Raw genomic sequence first — 14416 nt, 5'->3', positions numbered from 1 at the left:
CAGAGGAGGGGAGGGGGTTTTGAGGGGTTTTATACATTGCCCATCATCCCGGCCGGGCACCTGCCCCGGGGCAAGGTATTCCCACGGCAGGGGAAGGGAAAAGCCACGTGTGTTTTTCCCTAAAGAAACCCCGAAACCCCATTAAAAATAAACAAACCAAAAACAAAACACCAAAACCGACGAATCAAAAGAGCAGCCGCACGGTTTTCCCCGGAGGGAACAGGAGCCCTCCCCGCTCCCCAGGACCGGCTCCCGCCTCCCCTCCGCGCTCGGGCCCCGAGCGAGGAGCATCCCCCGGCCGGAGCCCCTCGCCCCCGGGAAGGGGGAGCCGGTGGGACACAAAGGCGATGGTACGGGAGGGGATACACCGGGGGCTGGCACTGGGAGCCCCCGCAGCGCCCCAGCTGAGCCCCCCCGCGCCGGGACCCCCGGGACGCACCCGCAGCCCCCGGGGCTCCGCAAGTGCGGGGCGGAGGAGCCCCGGCCCGACCCCCCGAGCCCAGCGGGGCACCCACCTCCACCTCCGCCTCCAGATCCACCTCCGAGCCGCGTCCCGCCGGAACAGCCCCGGGGCTGCGGGTCCCCCGGCGCGGGAGCGGCACCATCCTCCTCTTCCTCCTCCTGCTCCATATCCTCCTTCTCCAAATCCACATCCCGCTCCAGGGGGCCGGGCACGGCCCCACTCCCGTCGGGAATCCCCCCGGGGGTGCCGGTGCAGGAGCCCCGGCTGCGGGTCCGGACCGGCTCCACCGCGGCCGGGGATGCTCCGACTGCGGCTGCCGGGCCATTCCCCCTTATATAGCCCCGGGGCGGCGGGCGGGCGGCGCGGCTTCACGGGACTTGTAGTTCCTCCCCCCGGCCCGGAGCCGCCTCCCTCCGTCGGTCTGTCCCTCCCTCCCTCCGTCCGGCCCGCGCGGGGAGGGGAGGGCGCGGGCGGGAGAGGACCCGGGGGAGTGGTGGGGGGCAGGATTGGGGGTGGTTTCGCTCTTCAGCGGGCCCCCGTTGCTCTGTGCCATCCCGGGGGAGAACAGCCGGTGGTTTTGCCTGGAAAAGCCCGGCTTTTCCCGGGACTCCGGGAGCCGCATCCCTGGCACAGCCAGTCCGACGCCAAACCGGCCCCTAAACTGCCGGTAAATGAGTAACCGCACCAAAACCTCAGCGCGGAGACCGAGGGCTTCAATTGTCCCGTGTATTGGTTATTGTTTAGTTTAATTATTGTCCCAATTATTAATTTAACTTAATTATTAACCCATCCGTGGAATGAATGAGCAATTAACCGTGCTGTTAACTCAGGGGCTCATTTAAGGCCCGTTCTCCCAAGCACACTCGGTCCAGGCAGAGTCTCGTCCCACAGCTTTCCCTGCTGCTCCATGAACCCCACGTGCTTTGGGAAACGTCCTAAAGGGGACATGAGGCACAAGGACAGTGGCAGCCACCCGTGACCCTCCCTGCAGTCACAGCCCCTCTGCCACAGGGACAACTGGACTGTGGCAGGGCAGAGGGTGCAGAAGGTGCTGGTCGGGGGGGGAAGATCCTGCACACCCCTCATCCAGTTGGATGCTGGGCTTGGCTCCAGGTGGGCAATGTCCCACCCCACCAGCTGCACAGGGACAGGGACACGGATCCAGCATCTTCCCACCTGCACCGGGTCAGGATTGGCCCTCCCTCGCTCAGAAGAGCTGATGAAGTGAAACCACAGAGGTTTTGTAGGACAAGTGAGTGAGGGGGGCTGAGGCAGCAAGAGGGAAAGTGGAGGGGAAGGAAAAAAAACCCTCCTGGCAGGTTTTCAGGGCCCGAAGCCGGAGTGGAAATGCTTCCCTTCCCTTAATTGCTTCGAGACCAGATGAATTTCTTGAAGAAACCGCAACTGAAAAGCTGCACAAATCACATTGTTGTGCTTGTGTTGGCTGCCTGCTTAAGGAGGGAAAAGGTCATCGTTTATGGTATATTAAAAAGAAAAAAAAAGCCATATTTCAGTGCTGTGCAGGAGGGGGTTGTGCTGCTTTTTCATACCCACGTTCTGGAAATTAAAACCTGTTTGGCAAGAGCCAGAACACAACTCGCAGTGAAGAGCTGAGCTGGGGGAATGCACTGGGGGGGCTCTGCTGCACTCCCTGTGTGTCCCCCCAAGCCACCCTGCCCCATCCCTGTCCCTTGGCTGGTGGGGTGATGCCCATGTGGAGGAGCAGGGCTCCAAGTGCTGCTCCCATGGGATTCACCATCCCACAGGCACCCACTGGTGCCAGCCCAGCACAAGTCTCTGCAGCTTCAGGGCCCAAGAGGGTGAAGCACTGTCTGTCTGACAATCCTTCCCTGTTGGGAAGGGGCAGGGAAAGTCCTGATTCCAGCCTCTGGGAGCTCCACTGGTTTTATTCAAGCACAGAAATTTGGCTGCTCTCTTTCCCTCCCTTTTCTCACCTGTCAGTAAAATGATGGAGCTTATTTTGCCCCATCCCTGGAAATGTCCAAGGCCAGGTTGGACAGGGCTTGGAGCAACCTGGGAGAGTGAAAGGTGTCCCTGCCCATGGCAAGGATGTGGAAAGAGATGAGCTTAAAGGTCCCTTCCAACCCAAACCATAATAATGCTCTGCACCAGCACCAAAAGTGGCAGCTCCGAGACTGGTCTGAGGCAGGAATTGCAATGGAAAGCTGAGGAAGGAATTGCAATGGAAAGCTGCACTTATCCTTCCCAGAAGAGCCTGACATTGATTTATAGGATGCTCCCAGCCCTAGTTTTGCAAGCCCATGACGTGGTGGTGGAAGGTGTTGGAGATGCTGTGCTGGTGCCAGGTGAGGCAGCAGTGGCTGCTCTGCACACCCAGACAGTGAAAATGCAAACAGACATTGTTTTTAGGTGATAGCCGTGCCCCCCCTTCCCAGCTCCTTGTGAGAGGACAGCATTCCTGTCTCACATTCCTCAGCCACCGCTGAGCCGGGGAGGGGAGACCCGAGCCAGAGGAAAAAGCACCAAGTTTTAATGAGGAGCCTGGGCTGGGGGGTGTGGGCAGGGAGGGGGCAGGATTGCCCATAAAGCAAGATAAAATGTGTGTGGATCAGGGAACAGGGGCAATTACACAAGAGCCTGTGGATGTCAGAATGTCAACCAGATGTTTCCAAGGCGTGGAAAATCAGTGGTTTCCCAACAGATCCAGTTGGAGCAGCTGAAAGCATCCTTTATCCCACGGGGGCAGGGACCGGCAGCGCTCCACGGAGAGGAGGACAGGGGGGTTTGGTCCAAGGGCTGCTGAACGCAGAATCACGGGATCATTGAGGTTGGAAAACACCTCCAGGATCATCAAACCCAAGCTTTAAATATCAAGTCCAACATGGGGCAGGACTGTGGCCGCTGGGTCTGCTGGCTCCGAGCTCTGTGAAAGCTTTTCAGGAGAGGAAATCCTCAGTGCAAGGGCAAATGGAGAGGGAAGAGGGTTTTGCTGGAGAGGGAAGTTCTGCTCCTTGCTCCAGGGCTGGCTCTGGGACTCCGTGTCACAGCTGGTTGAGAGGCCACCAGGAGGATGGGCAGGCACTGGTTCTCCTCCAGGAGAATATCCTTGAGACACGGAATTCCCGGTGGCCAGAATTGGTCAGGGAGGAAGAACTGACTCCTCCAGGCAAACAGGGAAAGCACTGGGAAGCCATGGGAGCCCTGCTCTGACCCACAGCAGCACAGGGAGGGGGGAGCAGGAAAACTGCTCATTCCTGTGAAAGCTGTGCTGGTACAGACACCTCTGTGGGAGCACAGTTGGGTTCACGGCCCCAGGTCGTGTTGCTTTTACCACACCAGCTCAGGAGTGGCACATCTATAAACTTCACCCTGCAACTTGCTGTTGATTTTTACCAAAAGCAACAATAACAAAAAAGAAGCATTTAGTGATTGATGGGCACCAGCACTGGCAAAATAAAGAGATCAGGGAAGGGTGAGCTGGGAATGAGTTCCCACAGGACAGCTGTTCCCAGGGCCTGGCCAGCACAGTAACCTCTGAAAGTCCTCTGACCTGCAAATACCCTCCCCAAACCAGTTAAATATATATAAATATATTGAAATATGGAAACAAAAAGCTTTTCATTTCGTGTGCTGGGAGTGCCAAGTGCCTGCAGGAGCCAATAAAGAACTGTTGCTCCAGGGAACGGGGAGCTGCGTGTCAGGTAAAACACAAACAGCCTGAAGCCTTTCCCAAAACTTGAGCCAATCCCAAAATTTAAAAAAGAAAACAACCACCAAACCCAAAAGCTGAGGTTTTGTAAAAGAGGAGGAAAAGTGTGGTTATGTGTTTTTAGTTTTTGCCCCGTCCTGGATCCCAGCCTGGACCACAGGCGTGTGCTGGCCGGGCCATGGGAAGGACGGGCTGCTCCAGCTGCAAGAGCAGTGGGAAACATCTTCAGAGGGACCTGGAGCAAAGCTGAGAGGCTGCAGGGATGGCAAAGCCTTGGGAAACACTCCTGCCCCTCCACAGGCTGCTTTGCCCAGGGGCTGAGGGCTCTGGGGTGCAAAGGCAGCCGGGCAGTGCAGGGGCACAGCACACAGAGGGGTTTGTCCCAGGCAGGTCCAGAGCAGGAATTTCACTGCCATCACTGCTCCTGATGTCTGAGCTCTACAACCCCCTGAAGGGAGCTTGTGGTGAGGTGGGAGTCGGGCTCTGCTCTCAGGTAACGAGGGACAGGATAAGAGGAAACAGCCACAAGTTGTGCCAGAGGTGGTTCAGGTTGGATACTGGGGAAAATTTGTTCACTGAAAGAGTGGTCAAGCATTGGAACAGGCTGTCCAGGGAAGTGCTGGAGTCACCATCCCTGGAGGTGTTCAGAACACAAGTACATGTGGCAGTTTGAGATGTGGTTTAGTTGGCACGGGGGTGTTCAGTCAAAGGTTGGACTCCAGGACCTTGGAGGTCTTTTCCAACCTCAGTGATTCTGTGATTCAATGAGAGATGTCATGAGACGGACAGGAGATGCCCAACCTGCTCTCCAAGCCATGCCAGGGGGCAGAGGGGTTGCCCAGGACCCTGGAGCCAGGCTGAGGGCACAGCACTGAGGGCACAGCACTGAGGGCACAGCACCAATGCCCGAGTGTGTCTGCAGGGACAGGAGCAGGGACAGTGACCTGAGCCCTGTGGGGACATTTCCTGCTCGGTGGGAGGCTCCCCAGCCCACAAGCACATCCTGCACTCCCACCACAGCCCCTGTGAGGGGCTCACCTGCCACGAGACACCCAAAGACTGACAAAGAATTAAGGGAACAACAAAGGACCTAAAGAATTACAGAGCCACAGAGAGAGGGAGAGACATCCCAAGACAACTAGGAGCAGTTTGGTACCTGTTCCCTCAGCTCCCTGCCTGCTCCCAACATCCCTTCCACCCTCCATGGACTTCCCAGCACATGGGGAGGAAAAAGCCAGGGCAGGTATGAGAAAAGGCACATCCGTCACCTGTTTGCTCAGTGACACGAGCAGAGCAGGGAAGAGGTTTAAATGCCATGGCCAAGGTCACCCAGGACTCTGGGACACAGGACTCGCCCAGCCCATCAGCCAGGCACCCCAGGGAAGGCAAAACAGCCTTAGCCCCAAGGGCAACTGTCAGATAAAACCCCCAAAATCTCCATAAAACAGAAGCGAAGGAAGGGACCAGGTAAAATTATGACCCACAAGAGCCAAATCTGCTCTACACTGGGAGAAGGACAAAGGAAATCCCCACTCCTGCGACACCAACCCCACGGCAGGGTCCATATAGGCTGTGTGTTTTAGCCTTAAGTTACTTAAAAAGAGCTTTAAAGCCAAAACACTGTTAGAAAGTACATTGTGTGCTCCGCTGGGAAGATAAATTCATTATTTCAGCTTGAAAAGGTGACTCATCCAACATCTATTCTAAAAAGGCATAAAAACACACACACACACGCAGCGAGATTTTCGAGGAGGGCAGTGATTTAGTGTCTCTTTCTTTCTCTCCCCACACTTCTTGCCTCCTGCACAAGGATCTATTGAGAAGCTGCAGAACAAACGTTCCCTTATGCAGCTCCAAAAAAGTCTCCGTCAGTTTGTCTGAGACAGCTGCCTCCGAGCACACTATGGTTACTCATTAACCGGGGCTCCCAGGGCACGGGAAGGAGGAATAAACTTAATAGACCCTAAACCAGAGGCAAGGGAAAAAAAAAAAAAAAAAAACCAACAACCAAAAAAACCCCAGCAAAGCAAATAAATACATCAGGTGTCCTGGAAAATAAAGTGGGAAAAACAGGTGGCACCGGGAGCACCTCCAAGGCAGAGGGTCCGGCTGTGATGGGCGACGGGAGCAGGAGGGGACAATGACACGGAGGGGAAACGTATGGGGACAAAAGGGAAAGATTATTAAAGGGAAAGAGAAGAAAGAGAGGGGACAGAGAGGCACTTGTGTTCCGCGGTGCTTTATGTGCCCGGGGTGCCGGGGAGGGATTACTTCACTTCGTTCCCGCGAAGTTGCCCGGCTCTGCTCCCCTCTGGAGGGATTCATTCCCTCCCCCCCCCCCCAGCACGTTTTGCATGAGAATGAGGGGCTGCTTTGGCTGGGGAGCGTTTTCCAGGGGGTCAGTCCACTCCCGAGGCCTCCCTGCTGCCAGGAGAGCCGGTGGGTGAAGTGTCCTGGCAGGAGAGGTGGGAGCTCTCCTGCCTCCTCCTTGGGTTCCCCCTCCCAGCCCCGAGGAGCAGTGCTGGTTCTCCCGCTGGATCTCCAGGCCAGGCCAGGCGGTGCCAGTGCTGCCCTGCCACCATCACCCCTTCAGTGCCCCCTCCACAGAAAACACGTCCCCAGGGGCGGCTGCACCCTGTGCCCTCATCCCTCACCTTCCCCACACACAGATTCTGGGGAGAAAGACACCCCAGGAATCAGAGAATAGTTGAGGTCAGAGAAGCCCCCTAAGACCCTCAAGTCCAACTGTTCCCCATCTGCCAACCGCTCCCCACGGGCCGCTCACCCGTGTCCCCAGGTGCCACAGCCACACGCCTTCTAAATCCCTCCAGGAATGGGGACTCCACCCTGCCCTGGGCAGCCTGTGCCAGGGCTGCACAGCCCTTCCCATGAAGAAATTTTTCCTAATATCCAATCTAAACCTCCCCTGGCACAACTCGAGGCCGGTTCCCCGGAGCCTGTTGCTTGTTACCTGGGAGAGGACTCCGATGCCCACCCGGCTCCGGCCTCCTGCCAGGGATCTGTAGAGCTCATGGGCTCATCTGCAGGGCAGGTCCATGGCAAGGCAGGGGGGCACTGCCTGCTGACAGCCAGTGTGTCCCCAGACTGTGTCCCCAAATGCCAGGGGACACCAGGCAGCATCGCTGTCCCTTCTCTGCCGAGGAGCCCTCCCTGCCCAGCCCTCAGCCCACAGGAGAGGAAATGTCTGGTGCCACCTGACATCTCCCTGAGATCCTGATGGAGAGGGATAATTAGAGCTGTAATAAAAAGCTGAATACAGCTGTGAACAAGGGCAGTAAATCAGCCCTGCCTGCCCTCCAGAGCTGCTCTGAGGAGCCACGGCCAGGACTGATCCTCTGTTTTCTGTTTGCCCAACATGCTCTCCTGGAGATAAGGGGGGGGTGTCAAGGGACTGTAATTATCTCCCTGCCTTTTGTCATGTGCTTTTTGGAAACAATTAAGGGATTGCAGTCAAAGGAATGGGGTGGGGATGGAGCAGAGCCAGGACATCGCTCTCCTGCAGGACCACAACCCTCGGGATCCATCCCAAGCTGACAGCAGAGTCCTGGGATCACCTTCTCCTGGAGGAGCCCAGCCCTGTGGCAGCACAGAGAGGGCAGGGACACGGGGATCCCTGTGTAGCCTCAGCACAGGCAGGAGCAGAGCCTGGGGGCAGCTGCACAGCCAGGGCTGTACCAGAGCCCTGGGGACCACCTGGACCTGCAGATCCCTGACCCCCAGGCCAACAAGGCTGACAGGACACAGGGAATGGCCTCCCACTGCCAGAGGGCAGGGTTAGATGGGGTATTGGGAAGGAATTCTTCCCTGGGAGGGTGGGGAGGCCCTGGCACAGGTTGCCCAGAGAAGCTGTGGCTGCCCCATCCCTGGAAGTGTCCAGGGCCAGTGGAAGGTGTCCCTGCCCATGGCAGGGAGCGGGACTGGATGAGCTTCAAGGTCTCTCCCAATCCAAACCATCCTGTGATTTCCATGATTCTGTGAAAAAAATCCCTGGTGTGACCCCTTCCAACCCTCCTCCCAGGAGCTGCTCCTGCTGAGGCAGCACCTCCCACCCTGCCCCACGTGTGACACCCCCTCCCTCCCCTGCCCCCCAAACAGGGACTGCCAGTGCACCAGGTACCTCCTGCCCTCCTCAGGGCTGGGATCTGCCAGCCAGGGCTGGGAGGCAGCTCTCTCCCCATCCAGGTCAGCTGGTGCTCCAGTGGAACAGGTACCTTGTGACCGAGTTTCTGTAAGATGTGAAACATCTGGAGCTCGGCGGCACAAGGCGGCCTTTGTGCAGCTGGGAAACGGTGGGCAATAAACCAGCACTTGTTTGGGAGAGCTTCAAGGAGAGGGGGAGGGAAGGGAAAGGACCAGAGAGAAGCCACCCCCACTGCAGAAGGAATCTCAGCCCCTTGCTGGGTCTCGGCAGCATTTTCCACGCTCGCTGGGCCAACGGCAGCCCCAGACCCTGCACAGACCCCTCGGGTCCACTGCACCCCATCCCAAATGGGAACACCTCAGCCCAGCCTGCCTGTGTCCAAGCTGAGGCACACGGTGCTGAGCAGCCCCACGTTGCTGGTCCTGGCTGTATTAAATAATAAAATGAAATAATTGTTATGAAATCCTCAGCATTTGGCTCTGGAAGGGGCATTGTCCCCTCCCAGCTCGCAGTGTTGGAACAGAAGTCGGTGTGTCCTGTTGGTATCATGAGATATCTTGATTTGAGAAGTGCTGATCAATTAATAATTAAAAGGACCTGGAGGGTTGATATCCCTAAGAAAGGAATTTCCAGCAGGAACTACCCAGCCAGTGCCAAGCACACGGGACTTGGGAACACCAGAGCTGGGGGTCCCCGTGCCCGTGGAGGCTCCTGGTCCCTCCTGCAGCTCCAGAGCATCCAAGGACACACTAATGCTTCACCTGCTCAGGTATCTGACCTGTCTGAGCACAGCTAACCCTGGGAATGGAGAGGCAGCAGAGTTCAGGAGTTCTGCCCCTTTCCTTGGCTAAAGGAAAGGCCCAGCAACACCTCCCCTGTTTCCCTCTGGAGCCCTGGGAGGTGTTGCTGGTGTTTCCCTCTGGAGCCATGCAGGTGTTCAGTGTGGAGGTGGGCCCTGCTCACCTTTTCAGACGGGAAAAACATTTACACAAGGAAAAAATTAAATATTCCTATTAGCTCTCTGGAGCAGTGAGAGCCAGGACCGGCCTCAGAGGCCACGGACTGTGAGCCAAGGTCCATTTAAAGAACTGGAGCCCACTGGAGAGGACTGGGGAGCTCTCTCCCACCCCACCCCAGGGGACAAGGACAGCACAGCCCCTTGCTGGACCAGAGCATCCCATCAGGCATCCCAGCCCAGGCTCCTGCTCCCAGCACAGCAGTCCCCGAGTGCCCCACGAAGCCAAACGGGGCTGGAGCTGCACCAGGGGAGGAAAAATCCCCCAAAATCTCTTTGTCTCCTTTCCACTCACCAGTGCTGCCTTTGCACAGCAATTACCGAGGCCTGGGGGGTGTTCACACCCAGTCACCTGGGCCTCCTTCTTCTAAACAATTTAATTTGTTTAATGACTTGGGAGGCCCCAGGGGGTCCTTGCAGCCGGGATTCATTTCCCTGGTCTCCAAAGGGTTTTCCTTCCCACCCAGAACCGAGGGCACTGGAGGGATTTTGTGCAATCTTCACCAAGACCTGATTTAAGACATCCCCCCTAAATTCCCAGGGCTTTCTGACCTCCAGGGACACACCAGCAGTGCTGGATTCAGGGGGAAGGAGCTGCAGATCCCCCAGCAGATTTGTCCATCCACTGGCAGAGCTGAGCCAGGATAAATGATGTCCTGAAAGGAAGGAGAAAAACAAAACATGTTGTGAGATGCTGATTTGTGTTTGAAATCCAGCCCCACACCTGCCTCTGCTTCCAGCCCAGACCAAAACACCAGGCTGGGAGAAACGGGGATGCTCCAGCCCTCACTGGAGTTCACACCTTGGGAAAGAGGGAAATAAAAAGGGCTGGGAATGCTCATGCTGTTGGTCTGTCCTGCACAGAGCTGGGGGAGCAGTGCTGGGGGTCCCAAGGGAGTTGGAGTCCTGGAGGAGGTGGGGGTCCCAGTGGGTGTGGGGGGTCCCAGTGGATGTGGGGTCCTGGAGGAGATGGGGCTCCTGATGGAATTGGGGTCTTGGCACAGGTGGAGGTCCCAGCGGAGGGAGGTCCCAGTGGAGGTGGGATCCTGGCAGAGGTGGGATCCTGGCAGAGGGGGTTTCCCAGCAGAGGGGGGTCCCTGGGGAAGCCCCAGGCTGTGGGGTGTCCCCCACCCCGGCCGTTACCAGCGCCTCCCTCCATTGTTCCCCAGCCCGCGTTTTTCCCTATGACCTAATCTTCCCTTGGCTCTCACTGGTGATTTTATGGCAGGGAAATTATTTTGCAGCAAAAGGAAAGCAGATCCAGGCTGTTCTCTTCCCTCCTGATTCCACACGGGCTCTGGAGCTGCAGGGCTGTTTCTGCTCCAGGCTCAGCAGAGGGATCGTGCGGGACGAGCGGGGAGCGACCGTGTGTCGGGCTGGGAACACTTTCCTTGTTCCTGTAAGAACACGGGAAGGCAACAGCCAGAGAAAGATTTAAACAATTCCCCACACAAACCAGCTCTGGACACAAAAGCTTTTTAGTTATCATCAGCATTTTGTAAGATTATATTAAAATAAACCTTCAGGCTCAGTTTCCTGCTCCCGAGATCCCCCTCGTAGGATTATAAGGCACAAAAACATTTCCCAGAAATCCCAACCAAGGACATACTGAAAATATTTTCTCCCTGTTCTTGCACAAACCCTCACACTGTAAAAGCCTTAGAACAGCAAAAGAGGCACTAAGATGGGAGCTGTGCAAACTGCAGATCCCTCAGTGTGTAATTTGCCTTCTTTTCCCATTAGGAACAACCCTCTGGATTGACTTTTGACTTTTTGACTTTCTTTGACTTTTCCCACCTCACACAACACCCAAGGAACCACGTGGAGAACATCCCTCTGAGATGGCAGAGAGGAACCTTTCCACAGCCACCACCCAGATGCTGATCAGTGAAAATTAAGTATTTTAAGTAAAACAACCAGGACAAAGGCAACCAGGAGCTCACCCATGAGCTGCAGTCCCAGGAACCCAGGACAGACACAAGCACGTAGCTTTTCTAGGGCTGGCTGACCATGCAAGACTAAATACACTCACTTAGAGAGTGCAACTTAAATACCTGAAAAATAGACTGTATTAAATTAGAAGCTGGGGTTGTTCAGTCTGGAGAAGGCTCCAACCTTTCCCCCTAAAGGGGCTCCAAGAGAGCTGGAGAGGGACTTCAGATGAGGGCCTGGAGGGACAGGACAAGTGGGAATGGCTTCCCACTGCCAGAGGGCAGGGTTAGATGGGATATTGGAAAGAAATTCCTCCCCGGGAGGGTGGGGAGGCCCTGGCACAGGTTACCCAGAGAAGCTGTGGCTGCCCCTGGATCCCTGGAAGTGTCCAAGGCCAGGTTGGACGGGGCTTGGAGCAACCTGGGCTAGTGGAAGGTGTCCCTGCCCATGGCAGGGGGGTGGAGTGAGATGAGCTTTAAGGTCCCTTCCAACCCAAACCATTCTGGGTTTCTGTGAAATCTCCTCCAGAACCCCACTATATCTGCCCTGGGCAAAGGACACCCGGAGCCGAAATTTCTTGTCCTCCCTCCACTCTCCCAAACCCAGGCTTGTCCCTGAGGTGGTAGGGGGTCCACACTGGGACTGAAGGAAGGCAGAGTGTCCCCTGCAGGGCCAGCACGATGGGACTGGGGCACCCAGGTGAGCTGGGAGCGGGCAGAGGAGCCCGGGTTGGCCACGGAGCCAGAGCCCGCGGGCGAGCGCACGAGCACCTCGGCTGTGATCCCTGCCCGGCTGCCAAGGACAACAAAGCCCGTGCACAAAGGATAGAAGCCATTCTGTCTCCAGGTCTGAATTGTTTCTTTCCTAAGGGGAGGGGAGGGAGGTGAAATCCATCCCTTTATAAGCAGTGACTCAGGTGCCACGATCCACCCCGGGCGCGCATCTCCCGCTCCGCGCCGTGTTTGCTCTGACGCCGCCGTGGGGCCTCATAATGGGATTATTGTTCCTTTGCGTGCAAAGCCCTCGCTTGGGGTTTTCTGTCCCCGCCCAGCCCTGCAAACCCTGCAAACCGCAGCCGCCTTTGCCTCCCCCAGCACCCGGCACGGGCTGGCGAGCGCCCGGCACCCCCGGAGAGCCCATTCCTGCGCCCTGACTCACGGCACGGCGGGGTGGGGAGGTTGTGCTCCCATGGAATCATCACAGAACCAGGGAATATCCTGAGCTGGATCCACAGGGATCGTCCAGTCCAACCCTGGCCATGCACAGACACCCCAGCAATCCCCCCCTGTCCCTGAGAGCGTTGTCCAAACCCTCCTGGAGCTCTGGCAGCCTTGGGGCCGTGCCCACTGCCCTGGGGAGCCTGGTCAGTGCCCAACCAGCCTCTGGGGGAAGAACCTTCTCCTGAGATCCAACCTGACCCTCCCTGACACAGCTCCAGCCCTTCCCTTGGGGTCTGTCACTGGTCACACAGAGCAGAGATGGAGCTGCCCCTCCGCTGCCCCTCGGAAGTTTCCCTGCCCCAGATGCACAACCATACCCACGGCCTTTTCCATGCCTATTCCAGCTGGGAGCGAGCCAAGCCAGGCCAGCAGGAGCTGATGAGGAGGGAAAAGCAGCATCTGACCAGGTGCTGTGCCATGGTGCCAACCTCCATGCCTGCCACGTGCCACCCGAGCAACCACCGGGAGCTGCCTGGCATTGCATGGGAGCAGGGAGTGAGGTGGGATTGGCCTGGAGCAAAGGGGACAGGCTTTCTCCTTGCACCACTGCTCCAGTCAGGATGGACAAGCTGCATCCCAGGTGGGATGGATCAGAGAATCACAGAATCATGGATTGGTTTGGGTTGGAAGGGACCTTAAAGCTCATCTCATTCCCACCCCATGGGCAGGGACACCTTCCACCAGCCCAGGTTGTTCCAAGCCGGGTCCAACCTGACCTTGGACACTTCCAGGGATCCAGGGGCAGCCACAGCTTCTCTGAGCAACCTGTGCCAGGGCCCCACCACCCTCCCAGGGAGGAATTTCTTCCCAACATCCCCTCTAAACCCACTCTCCTTCACCTTCAGGCCACCAGCCACATCCCGGGAGGGAGAAGCCCAGAGCTTTGCATCACACACTCACCACCACACGTAATCCCCTCTCCAGAGCCCTAATCCCTGGGCAAACACAGGGACAGTGCCATGCTCTGAGCTATCAGCAGCCTCTCCAGCCTCCACTTAGTTCTAAGCCCAGCCCAAGGCTCACCTTTGGGCAGCTCTCCTGGTTGCAGAGAAGTTTCCTGTGGATTCTTCCACCTCCTCCTCACCTCCTCTGGCACTGAGCCCATCCTGCTCCCAGACATCATCCCCATGGTTCTCTGAAACTAAAAAAAAAAAAAAAAAAACAAACAAAACAAACAAAAAAAAAAAACCAAGAAAAAGAGGCCACCAACTCATCCTGGGGGGGGCTTGGGTGGGTTTTAACCCTCCCTTGCAAGAACACCTGCAGGGAATGCTTGGAAAAAACTCTTTATCTTTTGGGGTTTGAGGCTTTTAGATGGAGAAGAGTCACAGTTTGTTTTCCTCCAGCCAATGCAAAAATTTGTTATTATTTATAAACCCCAAGAGTTTAAAGGGTTTGAATTTTACTGAAAAATTGTAGGGGGGGAGAAATCACCAGCTAAAATTTGATATTATGCTTGTAAGGCGCTCAGAGGACATTGCAAACCAGTCCAGGCTCCCTGTGTCCCTCCAAAGGCTCACTGCCTTCCATCAAAAGGGTGGAAAGAGAGGGAAACCCCTCCCTCTGTGCTCACCATGAGCATGGGTGCTGTGGGCCAGGGGTTCTCCCCATTTTCCAGAGGCAGAGACACAGGATGGGGGCTCAGTGGCATCCCAATGCCTGGGCTGGGGAGGGACCACACCAGCCCCTCAGCTGCATCCTGACACTCATCCAAGCACAGAGTTGAGGCCAAGCACACCCCAGGACCTCAAAAACCATCTCCAACCACGAGACAACTTTCCTGTTTTCCCTCCAGCCTGATCTCTTGACAATTCCCAGCTCCTCCATCCAAGGATCAGAGCCCATCTCCATTTTGCAGGCCTTGGCTGGGTGTTTATACTCCCTTTGCTCCAAACTCCACCTTTCCATTGACACTCACTGTTTCCACGGGCAA

The 14416-nt window shown here is 56.5% G+C and overlaps 1 long non-coding RNA gene across 3 annotated transcripts in view; it reads right to left on the bottom strand.

Annotated features, from left to right (window-relative positions):
• The window catches only part of LOC113996673, a 59329-nt gene that overhangs the window by 44219 nt on the left and 694 nt on the right, over positions 1-14416 (bottom strand). For 2 of the 3 annotated variants that reach the window (XR_005566815.1, XR_005566816.1), the window contains exons 2-3: positions 13507-13624; positions 9884-10728 (exon numbers count right to left, since the gene is read on the bottom strand). This is a non-coding gene — a long non-coding RNA (uncharacterized LOC113996673). Of the gene's footprint in view, positions 1-515; positions 6121-9883; positions 10729-13506; positions 13625-14416 lie in introns of those variants that run through there. The other variant, XR_003543852.2, reaches the window with a different exon arrangement.

This window comes from Pipra filicauda, unplaced genomic scaffold (assembly GCF_003945595.2).
Source record: "Pipra filicauda isolate LSUMZ 115617 unplaced genomic scaffold, ASM394559v2 scaffold80_size11013439_pilon, whole genome shotgun sequence".
Taxonomy (NCBI): domain Eukaryota; kingdom Metazoa; phylum Chordata; class Aves; order Passeriformes; family Pipridae; genus Pipra; species Pipra filicauda.
The sequence above is the reverse complement of the archived record's forward strand: the minus strand, read 5'-3'. Positions and strand labels throughout refer to the sequence as shown.